At 40.7% G+C, this 26,025-nt stretch overlaps 1 long non-coding RNA gene across 1 annotated transcript in view; it reads left to right on the top strand.

The window, feature by feature from the left end:
• Positions 1 to 1,537: 1,537 nt before the first annotated feature.
• Positions 1,538 to 26,025, top strand: part of LOC116627239 — a 42,554-nt gene continuing 18,066 nt past the window's right edge. The window contains exons 1-2 of the long non-coding RNA XR_004298455.1: positions 1,538 to 1,766; positions 24,547 to 24,649. This is a non-coding gene — a long non-coding RNA (uncharacterized LOC116627239). The remainder of the gene's footprint in view (positions 1,767 to 24,546; positions 24,650 to 26,025) is intronic.

Here is a 26,025-nt window from a genome sequence, read left to right as displayed (position 1 = left end):
CCAGAAAGGCTGTTTATATAGAGAGTGGTCCAAGGAAGAAAGTGGGTTTGGACAAAGGGCATTTGCTCGTGTCTTTTGTGCTGGTTACAAGACAAGCATCTCATCACAAGGCATTCTGACATGGTCAGAATCTGCAGATGACTCAGTTCCTTTGGAAAAGTTTAACAGAAGCTGCAAGAGGACCCGTCTGTGAATCTTCCTGGTTAAGCACTAACTCGGTTCATCATAATTTACTAGTTTTGGAATCATGGTCTTCTTTTGAACTAAATAAGTTATGGTTTCTCTAACTGGACAGGATGTAGGGTGTTTATGATAGCCACTGTTATTTTGATCTTCAGCATGCACCTTCAGGTTCTCACTAAACAAATATTGAACGAATGAACAAAATGAATTTTTGCTTATGGCTATTGATTTCCTGGTAGAACTCCCTTTTTTCTAGTGTCTACAGGAAATGTCTTCCTCGCTTGTGTGTGTGTCTGCCAGGCTTGCCAGTTCTAAGTCGGCCATGGGAGGGGTTGTGTTCACAGGAACATACCATGTGACATGTCAGGCAGATCAAAGCAGGGATTTCAGGGCTGACTACAAGGGGAAATGGTTAGTAATTAATAAAAGGATGTGGAATTGGTCATGTTGACTGAAAGAGCCCAGAACCTTGGCGAAATGTTTCCAGAGGCTGCCAAGATAAAAAGAGTGGCTGGGCTGAGTTATGTACGGGTGAAACTTGCAGGTGTTAATGCCACTGGGTGAGGGGAGCAGAGGAAGAAGTTTACTTTCACCCAGGCCATGGGATCACAGATTATAAGAGCCTCTTCAGCTTTGGCCTTAGTTTTAGTTTGTTTTTAAATGGAGCTTTTAGGGGCCATAGGGTACGTACAAAAATGTGATAATGATGTTTAATTCTGAGAGTCAAGCTGTGGTTTCTCATTGGCCGTATCTGGCTTTTCGATGTTTCATGTCAGTATGTTTTGTTTCCAGATTTAGGATCAAAGCAACTTTTCCTTTGCACTTGTTCAACACCCCCAACCCCCCCACCTGTGTGCAGTCTAATGCATCGATGAAACCAAATAAAGCCCTGCATGAGTCTGCTGGCTTTCCACCATAGCTGTAGCCACTGTATACTTTTTTGGTGGCTTGGTGGTGAGAAGTAGAATGTGGGAAGGGGAGGCAACCCAGATAATGGGTGTTGGGAAAGAATGTATTAGAGGTGGGTCCCATCTCAGCAAGGGACTGGTGAGTATGCCTAGGCAGGTCTCAGCTGGTAAGGCTGAGAGCTACAAAAGCTCTGGATGCAGCTCTCTGTCTCTGTCTCTGTCTCTCTGTGTGTGTGTGTGTGTGTGTGTTCTTGGGAGTTGGCAAATCATGGAACCTCCAAAGAAAATTTCCACAGATTGTCTGAGACTTGTGAGCTTATAAATTGCCTCATTGAGTTTTTAAGCCATTTTCCCAAGGGAGTGATGATGTTTGATCCCTTTTGCAATCTTTGCAGATATCTCAGGGCATGAGGTCCCTGCAAGGAATAGATACTATTGATCCTAACCAAGTGGCAGTGCAGTGTCTTAACTTCTGAATGATTTTTTTTCCCTTGTTCTTTGCCCTCCTTCAGGCCCCTTCCAGCTCCTGCCAATCTGCTCCAAAAAGACCAATGCCATGGACAACATGACTAGTTGGGAAAGAGTTGGGGGGCAGCATTGGACTTGGCTGATTCATCTTCAGTGGTTTAGAGTGGAGTCGAGTTCCCAACCTTGCAGCAGACTTCAACTTGATGGGTAAGCTTGCATGTCAAGAATGGTTTGAAGTAAATATGACAGATGGTTAAATAATAAGCAATTATGGGCATTGGGGACAAGGGTGTTGGTAAATTTCTCTTTACTCATCTGTAATTTCAAAACACAAAAATGTCTGTTGAGGGACTGGAAGGCCGATGTGGAGAGTGGTAAGAAATGACACCCAAATGTATGCTGGGTGCCTTTAGGTCTTTACAAAGAAATATCCACATCTCCTGTGTGAGATACAGGGGATCATTTATCATTTTCCACAGAATGCCACATAGTAACACCCTAAAACTCAGTGGCTGAAAACTATAAGTAATTGTGATTGCTCGTGTATCTGCAGACATGGCTGGTTGGCTGGGATGGCCCTGCTCCAGCATCTTTCATTCTCCTCTAGGGATGGGAGGATAACCACTGGGTACACCGAGGCATGTTCTTCCCAGTGATGGTGGAGGTGAAAACGGGAAACAGAAATGCATGAGGTTGCTCAGGCTTAGGCTTGGAAGCAGTGCCCTTGCCTTCCACCCACATGCCACGGCCAATGCAAGTCACATGGCTGAGCCCAAAGTCAACAGGCAAGAAAATACAGTCTGCTCATGACAAGCCTGGGCAGGAGTGTGAATGCAGAGAGACAGGTTAAAATTTGGCCAATTGTAAGAGAGAGAGAGAGAGAGAGAGAGAGAGGTAGAGACTCCCTTCTACATATAAAATAATATCTTTATAAATATAATTTATAATATAATGATTCCATCTATATATGAGCCTATATCATAGGCATATGTGATTCTAGCGAGAATGTTCATATCTGGCTTTCCCAGAGTTCTTTTTCGTTCTATCACTCTGATATGGTTGAGGTGTTTGTGGCTGCCCTATTGGAATAGGCTCTCCCTTGGAAAAGAAACAACATCCTAAACATTTCATCTGTGATTTTATTTTCAATTCCCCAACTACTAGCATGTCCCAGCCAGCTTCCTGGTTGGGAGCCTCAGTGGTTTTCAGGAGCAGTCCTCCTAGGTTGATCTGGAAGAGCTGGGCTATGTTTCAGCCAGAGATGAGAATCTTTCTCTGAAAGTCTTAGAAGTAAGGACATTTTGTTTCCAGATAGGAAATAGTACTACATCTGGGCCAGCCATCTCTATCCCCACCTACTCCTTGAGGTCCTCCCAGCAGGGGTGTGGCTGTCTGCTGCTCTCCTTGCCTAGGCCCCCCCACCCCAACCTGGTAGCATGCAGCAGGAGGCCACTGGATGCACCATGAGGGCAGTATGTAGCAGCCAACGTGGTCTGTCCTCTTCTGTATCAGCTGGGCAATGTCCTGATAACGTAGGGAAAACATTGCACTTCACAGCAGTTTGTTGGCTCTCAGTAAATATTAAGGAATGGAGAGGCACTTTTCAAAGCACTAGGAAAACTCTCTGGGGGTGGGGAGGGCAAAGAACCAGTGCCCACAGGAGAATCAGAGAGTGCTGATGGCAGGGAGGCATGCTGATGTGGCAGCAGGTAAGTAGGAGCCATTTCAGATGGGGTGGTGGGGAGGGAGGGAGGGATAGCTTCTCTGAGGGGATGACGTTTATTTTTTAATTTTAATTTTTGTTGTTTTATTTTAATTCCAGTAGAGTTAACATGCAGTGTTATATTAGTTTCAGGTGTACAGTATAGTGATTCAACACTTCCATCCATACATCACCAGGTGCTCATCACAAGTGCACTCCTGAATCCCCATCACCTATTTCCCCCTGCCCTCCCAGCCCCCTCCTCTCTGATAACCATCAGTTTGCTTCCTATAGTTAAGAGTCAGTTTCTTGGCTTGTCTCTCCCTCAAGGAGATGCCATTTAGTGAGTTCAGGTAAAGACCTGGGGGAATAGATTTCCAGGTAGTGAGACCGGCAGGTGTAAACATTCCAAGGGAGTAACAATCAACCCTAAAATCTCCAACTTCCAAAGACAACCTTCTCTGATGCACCCATACCATCTGGTCTTTTCAAAGGAAATATTCTTTTTTTTTAAATTTAATTTAATTTTATTATGTTATGTTAGTCACCATACAATACATCATTAGTTTTTGATGTAGTGATCCATGATTCATTGTCTTTCAAAATACTTTCAGAGCCCATGAATTCACTAGGGCCTACTTCCAAAGGGACTGGTTATTTATTTATTTATTTTTTAAAATAGATTTTACTTCTTAGAGGAGTTTAGGTTCATAGCAAAAGTGAGCAGAAGGTACAGAGATTTCCTGTATGCCTTCTGGCTTCTCCCGCCTTCCCCTTCATGCATAGCCTCCCCCATTAGCAATATCCCTCATCAGAGTGGCACATTTGTTCCAGTTGGTGAGGCTACATTGACACACCATTATCACACAGAGTCCGTAGTTCACCTCAGGGCTCATCCTTGGTGGTGTGCATTCTATGGGGTTTGGACAAATGTATAATGACATGTATCCACCATTATACTGGAGACGGAGTAGTTTCACAGCCCTAAAAATCCTCTGGTTGGTTATTTTCAAGTACAATGAAACCTCACAGATGTCATTTATGTAGCAAAAGAAGAACAAAGGAAAGCGGCAAGTACAGCTTTTTTTTTTCTCTCTTTCTTTAAGATTGTAAAGGTCTTTGACGCGTGGAAGGCAGGCTTTTATTAACTAGGCATTTGTATCATAAACATAATTCCCAGACAAGCAGGAAAGTCCCAGAATTCTGAGTCACTGATGTTTGAATAGATGTTTTGTAAGGCCAAGCATTTGCTTTTACAAATAAAGCATTGATGAACTAAACAGTTGCTTGAAATGAACTGGGCAAGTTTTATAATGTGCACTTGGCCTTCAGAAGACAGTCCTGTGATTTATAACAATTTTTCCCTCTTTAATCTGCATTCACATTACAAGAAAATCTCTCTTTTTTTGCTACCGGTCTTAGTCAGTGCCCAGTGTGAAGGAGACCTGTATCTGCAAATTACAAAAATTTCATGTGGAAAAACAACAGAGTCACCTGATAGATGCTAAATATCAGCTCTTGGTTTGCGGGATATGCAGCTGCAGTGGTCTTCTCTTGTGGTGGGAGTTATAAGAAAATGAGAAAAGATTCTGTTTGTGAAACACAGTTTTGTCAGGAGTATGGTCAGGATGGTTTATTTCTTATTCCAGGTTGCTGCTAACACAGCTGGGATGTTTTAATGCATTTTGTGCACTTCAATAATAGAAAGGTGTAGAAATAGAACTGGAAAGAGTTCAGAGAGGGACAGAGAATCAGGTATGTGAGGCTTCAGGCTATGATTTATACCTACAAGACCTAATACCTCATGAGGACTTTGCTTTACCAACAGCAAATGATGGGAAACACTAGCTATCTGCACATACTTGAAGGGAATGTGAGTCCAAAAAAGAGGGCAATTTAGCTTGATATAAAGGGCTGGAGTTGGGTTGGAGACTCAGTGGGTAGAAGTGGGGGAGGTAAGAGAGCCTCCTTGTGGAACTAAGGTCATAAAATTTCAAATGAAAATACCCACATCATGGGCTTAAATACCTCTTTCCTCCACTGCCTTGCCCCCTGCCTAAACTTCCCATTTTCTTAACCATTCCAAACGGATAATTCTTTGACTCAAACTGTCCATTTGGGTGAAGAAGTCTACTCCAAGAGACCCCCATTATGGAGAGGAGGGGCTCCAGCTGTCTGTCCCAGGAGGCTGGGGAGGAACAGAACCATGGGCTGAACATGTGGGCATAGCTCCTTTAGCAATGAGGAATCTCTGACTCCTTTTCTGTTGTTTGATGGGATTGGATTAACTCTCCACCCTTGAATCTGTAGGTCCGGGAGCGGGTCTTAAAGCTCATCTGCTTTCATCTGATGCAGGACCTCTCTGTAATAGTAATAGTGACTGACAGTCCCTTGCCTCTTGTTTGAGGGCTTCTGGTGATGGGTAAGCCAATGTTTCATGAGTCAGCTCATTCACTGATGTTTGTTCTAGGTCCAATATATACAAGCATGGCAGTCCAGTGTAATCACCTGTTGAATTTTACAAAATCTTTACAGCCTGGGGCCCACCCTCAGTGACTATGATAGAACTGTTCTGGGGAGGGTGTTGGCATCACTATTATTTATTTATTTTTTAAAAATTTTATTTTATTATGTTATGTTAGTCACCATACAGTACATCATTAGTTTTTGATATAGTGTTCCACGATTCATTGTTTTTGTATAACATCCAGTGCTCCATGCAATACGTGCCCTCCTTAATACCCGTCACTGGGCTAACCCATTCCCCCACCTCCCTTCCCTCTAAAACCCTCAGTTTGTTTCCCAGAGTCCATAGTCTCTCATGGTTCCTTTCCCCCTCTGATATCCCCCCCTTCATTTTAAAACTCTTCACGTAATGCCGATAGACTGAGGTTGAGAGCATGAATGCTGTCCTCTGGAGCTAAGTCCATTTCCTCTTTGACATGACAGTCTTTGAGACATAGGAAGCTGATAACCCGCCCCTCAGTCGATATCACTTCCCTAAGGCTTTCTCGTCTCCAGCTGAAGTCACTCATTTTCTTCAAAGTTACTCCTGTGGGGGGAGAAGAACCATGAGAGACAATGGACTCTGAAAAACAAACTGAGGGTTCTAGAGGGGAGGGGGTTGGGAGGATGGGTTAGCCTGGTGATGGGTATTGAGGAGGGCACGTTCTGCATGGAGCACTGGGTGTTATGCACAAACAATGAATCATGGAACACTATATCTAAAACTAATGATGTAATGTATGGGGATTAACATAACAATAAAAAAATTAAAAAAAAAAAAAAAAAAAAAAAAAAAAAAAAAAAAAAAAAAAAAAAAGTTACTCCTGTGATGTGGTTTTATTTCCTCACCATGCTGATCATAAGCTACATTGTCTGGATGCCACTTACAGTGTGTGTCTCTTCCTGCTTTTGTTTCATTGTGAGCTTGCTGTCAACTAAATCCCCTCAATTTTCTCCTCTAAAAGGCTTACAGCTTAGTGGAGGAGACTAGCATGCCAGCCCCATCCTGTAATTATAAAATTGATTTCTAAAGTCTAAATGCAGGAATTTTCTTGACTCTTAACAAATTTAATTTTGTTGGGTTACCTATTTAATCCTGTCCTCCAAAATTACTGGTAAGTATCACCTGTTTGGTAAGGCATCTGTATATTTTTACCGATGTTATTAATAGCAGGAAAAATAATAGACTCTACTTATTGACTGTGAGCACTTTATTGACTGTAAACACTTATTGACTGGAAATACTACCAGAATGGATCAAAAGAATCAAAGTAGAGCCCTAGCTTCTATGGGATCACCAACTAAGTGTTTTTATGGAAAAGGAAGAATGCTCAGGGGCAGAAACAAGAGCCCACAGGATGGAACTAAGAGGCACTGACTGGGTAAGTAATGGGTCCTAGAAAGAACATTACAACATCTATGCAGCTGGAGTGTGGGACTGCTTTGGACCTTTGTTGACTGTGTGCCTCCTCTCTCTCTTGTTTTGAATGGGAGCATCTATTGTGGGTATTCTGTGTGTGGAGTGTGTGTGTGTGTGTGTGTGTGTGTGTGTGTATGTGGGGGTCTCTATAGTCCACAGTATTCAGATGGTGATGAACAGTACTCCATGAGTTGTGTACGAAGAGCCACACACAGGGAGCTTCAGTTACACTTGGACATGACTTAGAGGGATGAGGCATTTGGCAGATCTGAAAGGGAGAGTATATTTTGCATGGGTGAGGGATGCGAATAATATGTGCCCAGAGACAGATTGAATCTGGGCTCTATAACTGACCAATAGAATATGGTGAAGGAACACTGTGCCAGTTTTCAGGCCAAAGCTTTAACAAACTAGCAGCTTCTACTTCCTACCTCTGGAGATGCTTATTCTTGGAATCCAAGCCACCATGTCGAGAGGAAGCCCAAGCTGCCCCTGGAGAGGCTCTTGTGGGGAAGACCCAACAGCCAGAACATTTGGCAGCCTTGTGAAGAGTCGCCTTGGCAGAACTTCCCCAGCTTACCCCAGGTGGGGCAGAGATGAACTTTCCCTGCTGAAACCTGCTCAGAACCAGATTCATTTATATAGCATATCATTGTTTTAAGCCATTGAGTTTGGAGGGATTCGTTTTCCAGCAGTAAGAACAGCACCAGGCACTGGGCTAGTGACTTTTCATGACAATGACAATGCTATGACATAGGTATTATTTTCTCCTCCTGGTAGATGAGAAGACTGAGTTTCAGTGAGTTCGGTAACAGCCTAAGATCACACAAGTAGTAACTGGCATTATTGGGGTTGAAACTGGGCAATGTATCATTCTTTTAACCTCTAAAATCCCAGGTAAGACAGTCATGCAGGACCGAGGGCAAGACAGTCATGCAGCCACTGGACAGAGCACTCTCTGCGGAGAGCAAAATAAAGAAAACATAGTCTGTTAAAATGAATTCCAGGTGGTTTAAGGAACTAAATATAAAAATACTAAACTACAAAAGTATTAGAAGAAAATCTGGAAGGTCTTCAAGTTGTTAATGCTTGTGCATAAGAAATCTACTGGTTTCATATCTGATATTACTTTTAATAGTAGTTCTGCCAATTCTCTTGGGATCACAAGTTGTCTACATATAGGGAAATTTTTATTTATTTTTTGTCCACAATTTATACCTCTTATTTCTTCTACTGTTCTTTCTTTTAAAATAGGACCTATAATGCAGAACAATGATGAATAATAGTTATGATAGTTGTCTTGTTCTCGACCATAATGGAAACTTTCTAATCTTTCATTATTCAATATGACATTTTCTGTGAGTTTCCCCCTCAGTTACATGATTTTACATCCTTTCTTAGTGTAATAAGAGGTTTTTTTAAAATTTGGAAATAGTACAGAATTTTATCAAATAAATTTTTGGTGTGCATTGAGATGAACATAATGTTTTGTCCTTACATCTGTTGTAGTTGACTGCATCATAAATTTCCTAATGCTGAACCACTTTGCATTTCTAGGTGAATTCTGCTTGGCTAGGATTAAAAAATAATATATTACTGAATTTGATTTTCTAATATAATTTTTAGTATTTTAAATCTATGTTCACGTATTCATAGGTAACTTTGGCCTATGGCTTCACTTTATTTCTATATGCTAACCTTGTCTGGTTTTGGAATCACAGTGATGCTACCTGTGTTGAATGAGTCTGGAATCTCTCTATTTTTGTGTACTTTCAGATAGATACGTAATTTAAGGATTATCACTTGCTTCAAGGAATAGAAATCCCTATAAAAGTACTTGTTCAGAGTTCCTTTGTTTTTTAAAAGGATTCCAGGTTTGACTACCTTTTCAATTTTTAAAAGGGTATTAATTTATCTACCTTACTCTCAGTTTTTACCCTTTCTGGGATGAAGTTTGATTAATTCATATTTTTGTAGAAAATCACATACTTACTGAGATCATCAAAATTTTTGTTAGTATTACTTGCTTTTATTTAATAAAGTCTCTTATCTAAAATTATATCCCCTTTCTCATTGTTAAGTTAATGAATATTTGTAATATTAATTCCAAATTAATAATTTAGAATTAATTTATTTCTCATTCCTATCCCAAACACAACTAGAACCTTAGCATATTTTCACTCCCTCCCTTCCTTCCCCTGTAGACATCTTCTCCCATATAGAGATCTTCTGGGATTTTAGTTGCAGATTATTGTTAAAAATTTAAAAACTTATTTCCAAACTATGTTTTATTGGTTTATCCATTTATTGTTGATTCTTGGGTCCATATCTTTCCCTTTCTTTAAAAAGATTTTATTTATTTATTTGAGAGAGAGAGAGAGAGGAGGGGCAGAGGGAGAGGGAGAATCCCAAGCAGACTCTGCACTGAGCATGGAGCCCGAGGCAGGGCTGGATCTTACAACCTCGAGACCATGATCTGTGCTAAAATCAAAAGCCAGATGCCCAGCTGACTGAGCTACTTAGGTGCCCCACATCTTTTCCTTTTTGAATTAATTTCCCTTTTTTTCTAATCTACTAAGACCTGTGTGTGATTCTTTTTTTTTTCCCCATGTGTGATTCTTTAAATGTCTGTGAAAATACCTTTATTTTGTTTTTCATTTTCAGTGCTAATTTGGATGGGAATCAGATTTTAGCTTCAAAATAATTCCCCTCAGAACTTTTAAGGTATTACTCTATTGTCTTTTAACCTCAAGTATTGTCAAGAAGTTCATTCATTTTAGGTAGCCTCTTTTATTCTCTCATGAAGCATTTAGGATTTTCTCTTATCCTCAGACTTCTGAATTTTATAACAATGTTTCAAGGGAAGGTAGGTCTTTTGGCAGATGATGAATATTTTTAATTCATATGTTTCTTCAGCCTTGGGAAATTTTCTTTTTGTTTCTTGGTTACTTGTTCTTCTCCATTTCTAGAATTTTCTCTGTTCTCTATTTCTAGAATTTTCATTAGATGGATATTGGCACTTTATACCTTTAAAAATTTTTTTATTTTCCATTTTTTCCTTTACATGACATATTCTTAAACAATCCCTTGGCTTAGTTTTCCAGGTCAACAAGTCACTATTTAAATGTGAACTTTCTCCAGTTCCATTTATCCAGTGAGTATTTTACTTTCTGAATCACTTTTTAAAAATTTCTAAGATTTCTCAAATTTTCTCATGTAATTATTAATTTATGGATATGATAGTCCCCCTTAACATTTCCAAAACATGAAATTTATGTTAATCCTCTTCTATTTGCTCTATGAACTCTGTACCTTTGTTATTATTTCTTCTTTGTGGTGATCTCATGCTGCTCTTTCCTTAAATCTTTGATTCTTTGTTGTCTACTCATCTCTCTTTTGTTTGTCCCTCTGTGGATGCCAGGTCTGATCACAGGTGCTTATCTCTGGTTACTGGAGGCTGGGCAGGATGAGCTGTTGAGAAGGTATTCTGGCTTTTCTTAATTTGTCTCCCAGATCCATGTTCTGAACTATCAGCCTTGTCTGGGCCCCAGGAGGCTGATCTCTGCATCACTGGGCTCCTTTGCCCACTACCTTCCTGTTGGTTCAGCTAAAGGGAAACTCCAGCTGAGTCTCGAGGATAGGAGGAAAGACTGGGTATTGATCTCCCCTCCCCCAGCCCTTCCCTCTGTCATCTTGATTTTGTCAGTAGTGATTTTTTAAAAATCTATAGTCAGCACTCTTGGAGGTACACTCTACTTTTATGGCTACTGCTCTTCCTGCTTTTCAGTGACTGCTCCATCCTTTTCCCCTTCAGGACTGGGGGAGGTCATGGTTTTCCTCTGTTGCTAACCTTTGAGAACTTCTCTATCTCTGGATGGTTCCTTCAGCCCTCTCTTTAACTCTTGAAATAGTCCGTTTGTGAATATCTCTTTGGTCAACCCTTTGAGTGTGCATCCATTTCCTGTCAATGTCCTGATAGAGAGGATGGAGATGCTGGTGAGGTGTTTTCTCTCTGTGGCTGCTCCATATCCTCTGAGGGCTTTTTTGGCTATGGTATTAATTGGGGGAACTCATGTCAGTGGTAAGAAATAACCCAAAACTCTTAGTAGCCCAATAAAGATTTATTTTTCTCTCTATTGATCTTAGGATCCTGGCTCTTTCCATTTTGGAGCATTGTCATCTTCCAGGGGCTCCTCATAGATTTTCACTGTGTTCTTTACTCTTAGAGAGGAAAAAATGGGATGATTGCATGTAACATTTCATGGCCAGGTCTGGAAGGGTACACTTTATTGCTATCCATGGGCTAGAAACTAGTTATATGATCTCAACCTAATTTCAACAGAAGCTGGCAATATAGTCTTCCTGTGTGTCCAGGAAGAGGAGGATGGACTTAGTGAGCATCAAGCCACTTTCTTCCATAGCTTCAGGTGAATGATGCCTCTGAGGTCTAAGTGTCCCAATCCATCACTTTTACCTGTGCTATGTGCTGCTGTTGGTTACTACTCAGTTCAAGGTGAGGGGTGGGGTGTGGAGTGGAGGAGAGGAGCCAGAGATGTGTCTGCTCCAAAGGCAATGGCCCAGTTAATCCCCTGTTGTTTTTGCCCATTCACTCTTGCTTCTTGGGTCCATTGTCTTGGAGCTTGGAGCATGGTGTAACCATTCCTCTCTGTAGCAGCTTTCTTTTGCACAAGTATTTGCTTGTGGTTTTGTCCAGCAAGTTGATCTTGTCTGATTTTTATCCTTCTGCTTTTTGTTTCAAAATTTCTGGTTAGTGTTGGGTACTGTTTCTTGTTTTGCACAGCTGTTATGGCTCCAGTATTTTAAAAACTATCTCTTCTGTCATTTATAAGGGTGTGGAGAAGGAGGGGAATTAGATGAATATACTATGTTTGCCACTTGGTCTAATGTCTTCATCTTTTTGTGAAAAATGTAGAGTATGGAATGATTGATTTGGGAGCAGTTTTAATGTACAGTGTGAAGAATTTGCTAAAAGAAAAATGAAATCATGATAGACATATATTGATAGCAAAAGGATGATTGATGGTTCTGTGTTCTCATAATATCTGGAATACTATTTCTAGCTCCGGATATTGCAATTTATAACAGATATAGGCAACCTGGAGTTTATCAGGTGGAGGACATCTATGATGGTGATTGTTCTGGAAAACATATCATGGGGTAATTGCTGAGGAAACCAGGGATATTCTGCATGGAGAGTAAAATATAAGGTGGGATGGGGGTGTATGTGTGTCAAAATATGCAGAATTTATCATAGATATTTGTTAATATGCTCTAGATTTTTAAGGAGATTGATATTAAGTATTATAGTATATTCTATGAATCCTCTTCCCTTTAAAAATATTAAGGCATTGTTTGCCAAACTCTGTTCCAAAATACTTCTTTTTGTCCTCTAAGGTGACCAACAGTGGCTGACTATCTTACATGTTTGGATCGTTTTGTAATATTTTCTTCTTGGGGGTTTTGGAAGTTGCAGTCATCAAAATCTACCCTTTTGAAGATATCCTTCTAAATATGCACTGCCAGGGGAAAGAGTATGTAGAGTTTTGCTCAGGAGAACAGGTTACAAAATGGAAGGAGTGAATGCATCCTAACACAAAACAACAAAATGATCTTGTATTGCCCCACTGTGTCTTTCTCTTAATGGTTGGATGAAGGAATGTACAAATAAATTCTTTATTATGCACGATACTGTGGGAAAGGGAATAGTAAATTGCTTTTCTTAGCACATGAATCAATCTATCCATCCATTTATTTATTCATTTAAGAAATTCATTGTGTTCCTTTCATGACCTAGGCATTATTTCAGATACTAGGAATATAGTAGTGAACAAAATTTGCTGCCATCATGAAGCCTTACATTCAGTTGGGGAATATAATAAATTAACCCATAAATATAGGGATGTGCGTGAAGAAAAATAAGGCTGGGTCCCTCAGTCCAGGGTCAAAAAACCAGCTAGAGCATCTTATTGGTCACGAGAGGTCATGTACCAGCCTTCCTCACTAGGTATAGAAGCAAGTGGGGTGGGGGCATTTTTAGCTTCTGTAGTGATAGACTATTATGATGGGCAGTATATGTGGGTAGAAATCCCCAAACATGGAGAAAGTTTTAAGATCCTGATAGCCAAAACCATGGCAAGACCGTCCAGTACGGTCTCCAAAGGTTTATATAATCTTTCATGTAAATTGGTGTCAGTCCAACTTTCCTCCTGCCCAGGCTTACAGACCAGTTTGCAAAGTGGTTCCCCCCCCCATCAACCTCTATTTAGTTAACATTGTGAGAAGAAACCCCTTTTTAACAATTTTGTTTTTAAGAATGTTCTGAGGTTTAGAATGAAAATTTTTTGTTGGGGCGTGTTCTAAGGATCAAAGCTCCTTTTTCTCACCACACATGTAACTTATGAGGTATCTGAAAAATGCACGACAGCATACTTTGGAGAATAAGTCTAGCCTGGATGAGGTGTCAGATGCTGGGGGCATTTTGGAAAGACATGTGGAAGATAAAGGTACTGTCTGTGTGCTCTTAGGTAATCTCATTATGGCGGAAGGCCCAGTGTTCGTGATGCCAATAGATGGGCAAAGCAGTGATATAGTAAAAGAGCAAGGAGACCATTTTTATTTTTATTGTGGAGTGTTGTCTTTTGTGAAATAAGAGTGTATTTCTTTGCTTTTAGGTAGCATTATACTAAACCATTGAATGAGCCAGTGTCTTTGCTCTGAAAGGTGAAACATAAGAAAATCCCAGAACATGCACTTTAATAGGTGAAGGTATCTTAGGACAAAAAAATGCTTAAAAATGTAAGTAGGACCACCATGAATGAATATGTTAATTATTGAGAGGCATAGAACTGAGTGATTAAGAGTTTATAAGCAGAGGCAGAATGCTCCTCAAGGTGATGATGGATGATGCAATTTGCAGCTCATGGACCACTTCAGTTTCTACTCAAAAATGCTGATCTGAGTTGAAGAATACTGCCAAGATTCTCATGATTTTATGTATGTATGTATGTATGTATGTATGTATGTATGTATGTAGGTGTTTATATTGAGATGTAATTGACATATAACATATTAGTTTCAGTGTACAACATAATGATTCAATGTATGTATATATGGTGAAATGAACACGAGAAATCTAGTTAACAACCATCGCCAGACATAGTTACAAATTCTCATGATTTTAAATGGCACCAACATATTTACTAAAGAAGAGTTGGCTGTTATCTGTAATGCCAGCCTTCCTTCAAGAGTTGATGACATAGCACAAATATCTTTAGATTTCCTTTACAGACGTTTTTTTTTTTTTTAAATGAGGTATAATTATCATACAGTGTTATATTAGGTTCAGGTATACAATATAACAGTTGTGTACATTACTCAGTGCTCATCAGGATAAGTATAACTTTTAAACCCCTTTATCTATTTCACCCATCCCTCTACCCACTTCCCCATCTGGCAACCACCAGCTTGTTCTCTGTATTTAAGAGTTTATTTTTGTTTGTTTTTTTGTTCTTTTGTTTTTTCTTAAATTCCACATATGAATGAAATCATACGGTGTTTGTCTTTCTCAGATTTATTTTACTTAGCATTGTATCTTCTAGGTCTATCCATGTTGCTGTAAATGGCAAGATTTCATTCTCTTTTATGGGCTGAGTAGTATTCCATTGTGTGTGTGTGTGTACATATATATACCTCATCTTCTTCATTCATCTATGGATGGACACTTGGGTTGCGTCTATATCTTGGCTATTGTAAATAGTGCTGCAATAAACATAGGGGCGTGTATATCTATTTGAATTAGTGGTTTCATTTTATTTGGGTAAATACCCAGTAGTGGAATTACTGGATTGTATGGTAGTTCTATTTTTAATTTTGTGAGGAACTTCCATACTGTTTTCCACAGTGGCTCCACCAGCTTGCATTCCCATCAACAGTGCATGAGAATTCCTTTTTCTCCACATCCTTGTCAACACTTGTTATTTCCTGTGTTTTGGTGTCAGCTTTACAGACTTTTTTGGATGTGTCATCTGTAGATTTGTTTGAACTCACTTTTGAACCAGTTTTTAATATTCGGGCAATGAATTTCATTAGGCCCCACCTACTTCTTTTGCTGCCCTTCCCTCCTTATTGCTGCTACAGCTTCCATGTGTTGCGAACATACTACATACCAAGCTGTGGTTGGCAGAATAATGGCCCCCAGCGATGTCCACATGCTAATCCCCAGAACCTGTGGAAAAATGGACTTTGTAAATGTGATTAAAGATTTTGCAGTGGGGAGACTTTCCTGGAGCAGCCATGTGGGCTCAATGTAACTATAGGGGTGCTTTTAAAAAAATGGGAAGAGTAGAGTTGAGGGAGATTGGAAGATGCTACCCTACTGGCTTTGGAGGTGGAGGAAAGGGCCAGGAGCCAAGGAATGCAGGTGGTCTCTAGAAGCTGGGAAAGTCAAGGAAATAGATTCTCCCCCAGAGCCTCCAAAAGGAATGCAGCCCTGCTGACACCTTGATTTTAACCCAGTGAGACCCATTTTGGACTTTAATTTTCAGAATCATGAGATAATATATGTGTCTTGTTTAAGCCACTAAGTTTGTGGTGATTTGTTACAACAGCTATAGAAAACTAACACACAGGCATTGCATTAAGTTTTTTATACACATTATCTAAAGTTAATCCTCTCTGTGATCTTTTTAGGTAGGTATTATTATCCTCATTCTGTAGAAGAAGAAAGAGATTTGGAGAAATCTAAGTTGGGAATGTTGCCATATATCAGGATTTGATACGAATGTCCTTGTCCCTTCTGTTGATTGCCTCCACAGGAATCCCTTCTCCCTGATTCAGGAGCATCCTGGGACTTATGATGATGAGGTAGCCCTGGGCTCAAGTCTAAACTCCAACATGTTAAACCTGTCTGACCCTCTGTGCCCAATCTTTGTAGATTTGGTAGCATCCAAACCTGTAACTCCTCTTGGCTTTCCAGACTGGAAGTTTATGGTCTCCTTCATTTCTCTCATGGGCACCTCTACATCCTCTGGGGCACTTCCCTTCTATTTCTTTGAACATATCTGTAACATTCTATAACTCATTATGTGTTTCTTGGAGGACAAGAGCTACATTAAACTCTTTTCAAATTATTCCTTGAGCTATGTTAAGTACTTTTCAAATTGTTCCTGCCATCCTGTTAGCATTAGTTTATAAGTAAATTGAGAAGGAAAGGAAAGGAACAGAGCTTCTCAGAGCACTACCTTACGCCAAGTGCTTTCCATATATGATCTCATTTTATCTTTATAGAAATCCTCAGTTGCAGGTATCACAAGCCTATTTTTTAATTCTTTATTCAAATTCAATTTAGTTAACATATACTGTATTATTAGATTCATCATTATACTGATGAATCCAAATGATTCATCAGTTACATACAGCACCCAGTGCTCATTCCATCCAGTGCCCTCCTTAATGCCCATCCCCCAATTATCCCTTCCCACCACCTCCCCTCCAGCAATCCTCAGTTTGTTTCTTAGAGTTCAGAACTCTTATGGATGCCTCCCTCTCTATTTTTATCTATTTTTCCTTCCCTCCCCCTATGTTCATCTGCTTTATTTCTTAAATTCCACATATGAGTGAAATCATATGGTATGTGTCTTTCTCTGACTATTTTGCTTAGCATAATACCCTCTAGTTCCATCCACGTCATTGCAAATGGCAAGATTTCATTCTTTTTTTTTTTTTTAAAGATTTTATTTATTCATGAGAGAGAGAGAGAGAGAGAGGCAGAGGGAGAAGCAGGCTCCCAAGGAGCAGGGAGCCCGATGCGGGACTCGATCCCAGGATGCTGGGATCATGACCTGAGCCGAAGGCAGACGCTTAACCATCTGAGCCACCCAGGCGCTCTGATGGCTGAGTAATATATATATATATATACCGCATCTTCTTTATCCATTCATCTGTTGATGGACATCTGGACTCTTTCCATATTTTGGCTATTGTAGATAATGCTGCTATAAACATAGGGGTGCATGTATCCCTTTAAATTAGTGTTTTGGTATTGCTTGGGTAAATACCCAGTAGTGTGATTCCTGGATCATAGGGTAGCTCTATTTTCAACTTTTTGAGGAACCTCCATACTGTAAGCCCATTTTATAGACAAGAAACTTGAGGGCTTAGAGGGTCAGACAGGTTTAACCTGTTGGAGTTTAGACTTGAGCCCAGGGCTACCTCATCATAAGTCTCAGGATTCTCCTGAACTAGGGAGAAGGGATTCCCATGGAGGCAATCAACAGAAGAGACCAGGGAAGATGGACGGGAGGAAGGAGGAGATTCTGGGCACTGTGCTGGTGTAAGCTGGTGCCGTGAAGCTCGTGTGGGGGCTGATGGAGTAGATATGCATTGGGGAAACCAGAGCAGCTGTGGCTTGCCTGGGTCTTCTCCCTGTTTACTGTCATCTGCCCTCCTGGGCCTTTTTGCAGGGGAGATTCCATAAGGTGATACAGGATGGGAAGGAATTGGAGAATGATTCCTGGTCTCTATCAGTGTGTGGGTTTTAAGCCATGAAAATAGACTATTTTATATCTGTATGTGTTTTTGTACATGTTGAGGCATCTTATACATGGTATTGAGGGCCAGATCTAAAATATTCTTTTTTTTTTAAAAAATATTTTATTTATTTATTTGTCAGAGGAAAAGAGAAAGAGAGAGAGCACAAGCAGGGGGAGCGGCAGGCAGAGGGAGAACCAGGCTCCTTGCTGAGCAAGGAGCCCAATGAGGGACTTGATCCCAGGACCTTGGGATCATGACCTGAGCTTAAGGATTAAAAGGCTTTCAAGAAAAGTACAAATACCTTAATCACAGGAACTTCATGTTTCAATTGTTTTACTGGAATTTAAAAATGACCCAAATCTATGTTTTATTGGATTTGAAAACGAAGCTGTTTGGAGCCATTTTTTTTTTTTTTTTTTGAGTTATCTGGTCCAAGGTCCTGATTTTTTGGGAAGAACTTGGTTCAGAGAGGTAAGAACCTTTCACTTGGACTCCAGGTCCAATCTTGTCCTCACTTATCCCTGCCACATTCCTGATATGTGGGCCAGATTTTTGGGTCAAGATGTCCTCCTCATTTCTTTACTGAGATCTTTTATTAAGGTCAGTCTGATTGCCCCAGGGGACATTTATGATTTAATCTCTTGAAAGAAACAGGAGACTGCCAAGTGCTAGCTCCTCTGAAAGACCTCTCTGGGTCGCTCCTCAGCATTCCCCAGTTTCCTGGACTCAGCAGCTGAGGTGGCACAATGCTTTATTCTTTTGGTTAAGAAATTCATCTAAAGGTGCAGATATTCCATCTGAGGCTAACAAAAGCAGACCTAAAATATTCTTTTTTTTAAAAAAATATTTTATTTATTTATCTGTCAGAGAAAAAGAGAAAGAGACCACAACAGGGGGAGCGGAAGGCAGAGGGAGAAGCAGGCTCCCCGCTGAGCAGGGAGCCCAATGAGGGACTTGATCCCAGGACCTTGGGATCATGACCTGAGCTGAAGGCAGACGTTTAACCAACTGAGCCACCCAGGCATCCCAGATCTAAAATATTCTTGCCTTAAAGAAAAACCAAGCATACAATTTTTAAGGCAGCCAATGTAAAGTGAGAAAGTTTTAAAGAATTTGTTGTTGGCACTTGAGGGTTTTGGGCCTTTTAAAAAGCTTAAGATAGGAATTGATGATGTTGAAGCCTTTGTTTGGCTAAGAAGAGATGCACCTTTTCAGTCTTCTCCACTGAAAGAGTGCCTGAGCCAGTATCCTGAAGTTGGAGAGCTGCAGAACGGAAAGCAGCTGCTGGCCTGTGCTGGGCAGGCTTGGAGTAGAGGGAATGAATGGGCTGCAGAGTACTGCGGGAAGCTGTTGGATTCATTTCTTGGCCCTCAGTTAGAACTATATGCAGACTATTCAGAATAAGTGAATCGGCACTATGAAAAACAACATCTAAAGAAGGAATGTTCATAACCTCTTGTGGGGACTCCCATGGGTATCTACCAATCCTTGAAGTCAGATTCTTCCTTGGATCTCACAGCAGATCAGTCTCGAATCCTCTGATTTGGTGTGTTTTGGGGGTGCATCTAATTTGATGAATAAGTTTTCTGCAACAGCTCTGGGTCCATGATTAGTTAGGCCTGGGGGGAGCAAGTCCAAGCATTCCTTGGGAATTTTATCCCTTTCCACTTCTTCCTGGGTGTCCTCTCCACGGAATACTCTTTGAGACTGTTCCTGAGCTCTCCCTTATCCTGAGTGCTTCCTTTTCTGCTTATGTTTCTAAGACGAGCTGCACTTTATGTTAACACACCCCGTCTCTGGCCCCTGCTGATTCTCTGCCTCAGTGGTCCTCTTCTGCTGGGATCCTTTGAACCAAAGAGGGATGCTCAACCAAGCTTCCTGGTCTTTCTGTGCTCATAGGGGAAGGAGCTCAGGGTTCTGGCCCCGCACTCTGGATGCAGCCAGTCACTCTCCAGGCTCTTAGGTCTGCTTTGTCCCCAAGACTGCCACTGGCTGCCATGCCCTCTCAGGAACCTGATCCCTCTCTTGGGAGCCTGCCCAGTACTCAGTCTCCCACTTGTGTTTGGATCGGCCTCTCCCTTCTGTTTACCCTTGTCAGTCCTCCCCAGGGGCTGGAGTCTTGCCTCTGAGCCATGGTCCATTGGTGGGAGCCCAATTCTCTGCCCTTCTTCTCTGATGCTTCTTGGCTGTCTTTCTGCCTCTTTCCTAGAACAGTTCCTGCTTCTGCTTCCTTCCTGCTCCTGGTTCAGTTTACTTGTTGGAAACTTCATGGCTCACCATGTTGACAGATGTGCTCCCTTCTCTCGCCCCATCCCATGCTGTCTGCCTTCCTGGATGACACTTGGTTGGTTGTTGCCAACCCCTGTGGACATTGGGCCCTGCTTGCTGAACTGGATTCTGAGCTGGGTCTGTGCCCAGCTCTCATATATCCTACCCCACCCCCGTGAGTCCTTCAAGTTCCAGGTTGGGTCCCTCTACATCTCTTCCATCCTACTGTGGTAAACCACCCAACACCCAAACATTTCCTATCCCCTAATCTCACCCTTATTTGTATTCAAATTTTCCTACCATATAATTTCTCCTTCCCAGTTTTGTGAATCTGCCTCCTCCATTGTGGTCTCTTTTTACTGGTGCATGCTTAGAGGCACCATGAGGCGTGATTACTGGAGATTGTCTGCACCTGGTTATTGCTCCTGTTGCCACCACTCTGTTACAAACATGCCCCCCAAGATCTCAGTGGTTACCTATTGACAAACCATTGGCTGCATCTCAGTCCTCCTTCCCTCTTATTTAATCTCCTGCCAACTTTGGCACAGTTTACCACCCATTCTTTCTTTTTTTTCTTTTTTATTATGTTATGTTAGTCACCATACAGTACATCATTAATTTTTGATGTAGTGTTCCATGATTCATTGTTTGCATATAACACCCAGTGCTCCATGCAATATGTGCCCTCCTTAATACCCATCACTGGGCTAACCCATCCCCCCACCCCCTCCCCTCTAAAACCCTCAGTTTGTTTCTCGGAGTCCATAGTCTCTCATGGTTCCTCTACCCCTCCAATCCCCCCCTTCATTTTTCCCTTTCTTCTCCTAATGTCCTCCATGCTATTCCTTATGTTCCACAAATAAGTGAAACCATATGATAATTGACTTTCTCTGCTTGACTTATTTCACTTAGCATAATCTCCTCCAGTCCCATCCATGTTGATGTAAAAGTTGGGTATTCATCCTTTCTGATGGCTGAGTAATATTCCATTGTATATATGGACCACATCTTCTTTATCCATTCATCTGTTGAAGGGCATCTCAGCTCTTTCCACAGTTTGGCTATTGAGGACATTGCTGCTATGAACATTGGGGTGCATATGGCCCTTCTTTTCACTACATCTGTGTCTTTGGGGTAAATACCCAGTAGTGCAATTGCTGGGTCATAGGGTAGCTCTATTTTTAACTTTTTGAGGAACCTCCATACTGTTTTCCAAAGTGGCTGTACCAACTTGCATTCCCACCAACAGTGTAAGAGGGTTCCCCTTTTTCCACAACCTCTCCAACATTTGTTGTTTCTTGCCTTGTCAATTTTTGCCATTCTAACTGGTGTAAGGTGGTATCTCATTGTGGTTTTGATTTGAATTTCCCTGATGGCTAATGATGATGAACATTTTTTCATGTGTCTGTTAGCCATTTGTATGTCTTTTTTGGAGAAGTGTCTGTTCATGTCTTCTGCCTATTTTTTGACTTGATTATTTGTTTTTTGGGTGTTGAGTTTGAGAAGTTCTTTATAGAACTTGGATATCAGCTCTTTGTCTGTAGTGTCATTTGCAAATATCTTCTCCCATTCCGTGGGTTGCCCCTTTGTTTTGTTGACTGTTTCCTTTGCTGTGCAGAAGCTTTTTATCTTGATGAAGTCCCAAAAGTTCATTTTCGTTTTTGTTTCCCTTGCCTTTGGAGACGTGTCTTGAAAGAAGTTGCTGTGGCCGATGTTGAAGAGGTTACTGGTTATGTTCTCCTCTAGGATTTTGATGGATTCCTGTCTCACATTGAGGTCTTTCATCCATTTTGAGTTTGCCACCCATTCTTTCTTAAATTGCCCTGCTGCCTCATGTTTGTTGGGAATTTTTGCTCCTTATCCTTCCCTTGGCATCCATGACTGACCATCTTTGCTGATTTTTCCTGAGCATCCCTCCCTCTCCTCCCATCTTGGGGCCTCACTGTGTCTTCTAGGATGTCCCTTTACTCCTTTGCTGTTGCATGCTGTTCTATGGTCCCTGCCTCAGGGGCACTTGGTTTTGTATTATGTTAGAACTGGGGTGGAGGGGATGTGAGTGGCTCCTAGTGCCTACAGTTCTTCTTTCTAACTATTACATTCCCCATGTTATTCTTCCATTCCCCCAGACAGGAAACCCTGGATTCTCTCTCAGTGGATTCCTTCAGCTCCTTTATTTTTACATTTTTATTATTATTATTTTTATTCTTTATTTAAATTCAATTTAGTTAACATATACTGTATTATTAGTTTCAGGGGTAGAATTTAATGATTTATCAGTTGCATATAACATGCAGTGCTCATTCCATCAAGTGCCCTCCTTAATGCGCATCACCTAGTTATCCCTCCCCCCAACTCACCTCACCTCCAGCAACCCTCAGTTTCTTAGAATTCAGCATCTTTCATTATTATTTTTTAAAATAGGTTCCACACCCAGCATGGAGCCTAACCTGGGTCTTGAACTCAGCCCCCTCAGATCTAGACCTGAGCTGAGATCAAGAGTCCGATGTTCAACCAACCGAGCCACCCAGGCACCTCCTTTAGATGACAGCATCCTATTAATACATCCCTGAATCTTGCCATCTTCATCCTTTCCTTGTGGGAAAACAGGAAACCTACACATCAGAGTTGTTTCTCTGCAGCAGGAAGTTCAGCCCACTGGCTCTGAGTTGTTGGTGGTCCAGTTTTCCTAAAGCAACCTGTGGAATATGTGTGTGCGCACATGCACACACAAACACAAGTAGATCAAATGAGGAGAGAGAGATGGGTTCCTGGTTCTTTTGGAGTTTTCTCTATACAGTCTGTTGTCCATTTTGGTGCATATTGCTGGGTCTCAAGCTGTAGTTTACTGTGGGGTGCTCTCACCTAAGTGGTATATCTGACACATCAACGCACCCAGATGTGCCAGAGCTAGTGCTGGTGTTTCTGGAAGGCATGGTGGTTGGAAAACACTCTTCAAGAATATATTCAACTTCAAAAAGAAATGTTCTAGCTGTAATCTCTCAAACTAAACAATAAAAATATAGTACTTTTGGAACTATATTTTTATTGGTTAGTTTACTATTTATAATGAAAGCAACTCTGAAAGTGGTCTCTTTTTAATCAATCACATGAACCGTCCTACCTGAATTGCTAGAACAAAGCAGAGAAATGAAAAATAAGAATGATAACATATTTGCTATGTTTGGCATCTCATTTGATTCACATGACACACCCATGAAGTGATTAGTACTCCCTATTTCCCCCTTTTGCAGATAAAGAAGTTGAGAAGTGGAAAGATTTCATATTTCACATTAGCAGCACAACAGTACTAGAACACAGATATTCTCTTTCCCAGGCCAGCACTCTTTCTACTATGCTGTTTTACTTCTTATGTTACTTAGCTGTACAGTGTTAATTAAAGACCCCTCCCTGTCAAATAATACTGTTGGAAACCTTATGGAAAAAATAGAAATATAAAAAAGTAAAAAAAGGAAAATATATCAATTTTGTCCTAACACTAAAACACAACCATTATGTATAATTACTATATATTCTTCCAAACAATGTTTTCTACAATAGCTGGTTTTTTTTTTTCAAAGTTTATAAAATACTATCAACACAGTTTTTGATTTTCTGCTTTGTCACAGTGATCTCCTCATGTTATATAATCTTACCAATATAATTTTTGAAATTACGTAGTATTTGATTGAGTGAATGTTTTGGTATTTTTGGTGGCAAAATTTAGGATGAAAATGTCAAATGACTATAAATCTGTTGATGGTATTGCCTATTCAGCAAGTATTTAAGAACCTCCTGAGCGTGGGTGCAGAGGGAGAATTCACGGAGCCAGTGAGTGGCCTTGTCACAGGAGATGTGGCATAATGTCCTCCTGAGTGACTTCAGGCAGTGAATTGGAGGTTTGAGGAGTCTTGGTCATTTATCAAAATAACACTTCCTTCTAAGTGTTTACTCCAACTCAGACTGGCCACTGCTCCTATTTCTTGCTATGTGGACTGTCAATGATGGTCATACTACCATGTTCATAATCACCGTGTTTGGTCTGCTTGCCAAGTCAGCTTGCTGTCTTGTAAGATGAGAGCTGGCCATTAGTGAAACAACAGGAATATGAACAGGACACTGAAAACATTCACTGCTATAGTAAGAAAGTCCTCTTAACACAGTATTGATGCCCTGCATTGAGGCAGAAAAAGAAAGACTTCTCTTGTTGTTGTGTAGTGGGGTCCCTGCCAAGCAAAACTGACACCTAACAATGAATTGCCAAATGTGGTAGCCAGCCTCCAATGTGGCCTTCCGTGATCCTCACCTTCTCACTAATTCACGTCCTGGTGTAGGCCTTTCCCACACTGAAGGGGCTGGCCTGTGTGACCATTAGAATATGGTGGAAGTGAGTGATGGGATTTGACTTCAAGCCTGACTCATAGGTAGACTCTATTCTCTGTGGAAATTAATTGAGCCCCAAACATGGAGACTCAGCTACACTCTTTTTAAGATTAAATTTAAAAAGATTCAGAACGATTTGCTCTCTTTTTTTTTTTTTACAGTTTGTGCCTCCAATGCTACAACACTACATGTTCTTGCCTTTTAAACAGTAGATTGGAAATAAACATTGTTAGTACCCTGACTACAAAGATGAAGAAATGAAATGTGAGTTCCTCTAATTCTGTTATTCTGCATGACTGCTCAGAACTTTTGTGTTTAAAATTGAAAATGAGAGTTGCAAGGTGAAAATGTTTTTGATTGATAAGTGCAACTTTTAGTTCATGAGTGAAATATTTTCCTGAATTTAGATAAAATCTTTAAAATGAAAATTTCTTATTTTTTAAAGCATTTTGTTTGTCTTAAACTCAAAGAATGAGTCAAAGGAATAGTGTCTGTTATTTATTACTTCATTAATTAATTTCATTAACTATTTCATACTATTATTGAAAATGATTTTGTTGTTCAGAGGCTCTTCTTTGAGTGTCAATATACAAGATATGCCATTATCCTGAGACTATCCTGTTGGCCGGCCCTTTAGACCCATGATGGGACCATAACCAAATTTATCCCATTGTGTTCTGGGCCATCCATTTCCCCAATCCAGGGGTGCTTAACCTCCCACTGTTGACATTTAGACTGGATAATTCTTTATCATGGGAAGCTTTCCTGTGCCTTGTAAGATGTTTAACAGCACCCCTGGCCTCTACTCACCATATGCCAATAGCAACCCCCTTCCCAGTTGTTGCAACCAAAAATATCTCTAAACATTACCAAATGTCTCCTGGGAAGCAAATCGCCCCCAGTTGAGAACCACTATATTACCCCCTCTCTCTTCCACCATTATTGTTTGCTGTGTTTAGTCTATCTATACATTTTCTCTATTAGAAATAGTTGAGGGACGCCTGGGTGGCTCAGTTGGTTAAGTTGGGATTGCTTTTGGTTCAGGTCATGATCTCAGGGTCCTGGGATTGAGCCCGTGTCAGGCTCTGTGCTCAGCGAAGAATCTGCTTAAGGATTCTCTCTCTCCCTCTCCCTCAGCCTCTCTCTCTCTCAAATAAATAATCTTTAAAAAAAAGAAATAGTTGAACTGTGGGATAAATATGTCATCTTGGCAAAGAAACTTAAATGAAATCATCATAAACACTGAGTCCTGTGGGTTGAACTGGTATGTGAAGTCCTGAGACATCAGTGTTATAATTCAGAAGCGTCAACCTGGAGAACAGGCCCAGTAAAAGGAAACCTTATGGTGTCTCAGCTCTGTGTCACATTGGATAATTGGATTAAGGACTCAGAATCTGTGAGTAGATTCTTCTGGAATTTTTTTTCCCAAAGAGATTTTTTTTTTTTTTTGGTAAAGAATTTGGCCCTTTGCTGAATATGAAAGAGAGATATTCTTTTTGAAATTCATCTCTAGGTCAGTGAAAAGCTGCGTGACCTCTAATGGATATGAAGTAGAGGCCAGGAATAAAGAGGGTGACATCTAGCAAAGAGCCCCTTGGGGTAAACTCTGAAGCTGTTAGATCTGTTAGATCTTCATAGAC

This window comes from Phoca vitulina, unplaced genomic scaffold (assembly GCF_004348235.1).
Source record: "Phoca vitulina isolate PV1807 unplaced genomic scaffold, GSC_HSeal_1.0 scaffold95, whole genome shotgun sequence".
NCBI lineage: Eukaryota > Metazoa > Chordata > Mammalia > Carnivora > Phocidae > Phoca > Phoca vitulina.
Note: the sequence above shows the minus strand (reverse complement) of the source record. Positions and strands in the feature narration are given on the sequence as shown.